Here is a 936-nt window from a genome sequence, read left to right on the forward strand (position 1 = left end):
ACATAGTTTGGTACAATCTACACAACTTGAAACAAAATTGATTAATGAAATTTATATGAATCAATCGACTTGTATCTTCAATAGGCACAGGAACATTTTTTTCATAAGGTAAAGGGACAGTGAAATCATTATACACCGGTTCGAGGTAAGGTTTGTTGACCACAGTTTCAACTGTGTATGGTTTCAGTTGCTCTTTTAGAACAATCGTATGAATAGAGCTTACAGTTCTTTTTATTATATTACATCTTCGCTCCATTTTCATTGCATTAATCACCGATTATTATCCTTTGCAGATTTTTGCCACCGAATGATTTCAATTGAGAAAATTTCCTTTTTGTCCTAAGTCCCAAAAATCAACCTAATTTAGAGGACAATATACCTCGTATCTTAATTATGCAGCTTCTGTTGTCGTGGCGTCTGTTGTTGTAATCATCAAGCTGGACAGAAACCGTTCTTTGTGTTTCAACCTTCTTTCCAAGTTCCTTTCTGTCCTAAGTCCCAAAAATCAACCTAATTTAGAGGACAATATACCTCGTATCTTTATTGTGCAAATTCTGTTGTCGTGGCGTCTGTTGTTGTAATCATCAAGCTGGACAGAAACCGTTCTTTGTGTTTCAACCTTCTTTCCAAGAGGTCCGAACTGTTCTTGTGATTGTAAAATCCACTCAATTTAGAAAGGCCATTCCCATTTCTTTTAGTGGTGTTTTCAAGTTTCTCTTTTATTTGGTTTTTAATTCTTATTCGCTCAATTTGATGAACAGCTTTGACTGTTACTCTATCTTGAGAAGGCGCTGAAGTGGTACTGCTAGTGTTTTCTTTCTTCGCAAATATTTTGATTGTCCTGAAGTCTTTCGCGTCCTTCTGGTAAATTTTGTCCACGGCCCTCAACTTACTTTCTATTACATCTTGGTATGAGATTATAGTAGAATTATTTTT

The 936-nt window shown here is 35.5% G+C and overlaps 1 long non-coding RNA gene across 1 annotated transcript; it reads right to left on the reverse strand.

The window, feature by feature from the left end:
* Positions 1-209: 209 nt before the first annotated feature.
* Positions 210-930, reverse strand: LOC113473144. The gene is made up of 2 exons (XR_003395202.1): positions 620-930; positions 210-467 (listed from the first exon to the last, which is right to left on the reverse strand). It is a non-coding gene; the product is annotated as an uncharacterized LOC113473144 (long non-coding RNA).
* Between the last annotated feature and the right edge of the window lie 6 nt (positions 931-936).

This window comes from Diaphorina citri, unplaced genomic scaffold (assembly GCF_000475195.1).
Source record: "Diaphorina citri unplaced genomic scaffold, Diaci psyllid genome assembly version 1.1 scaffold16454, whole genome shotgun sequence".
NCBI lineage: Eukaryota > Metazoa > Arthropoda > Insecta > Hemiptera > Psyllidae > Diaphorina > Diaphorina citri.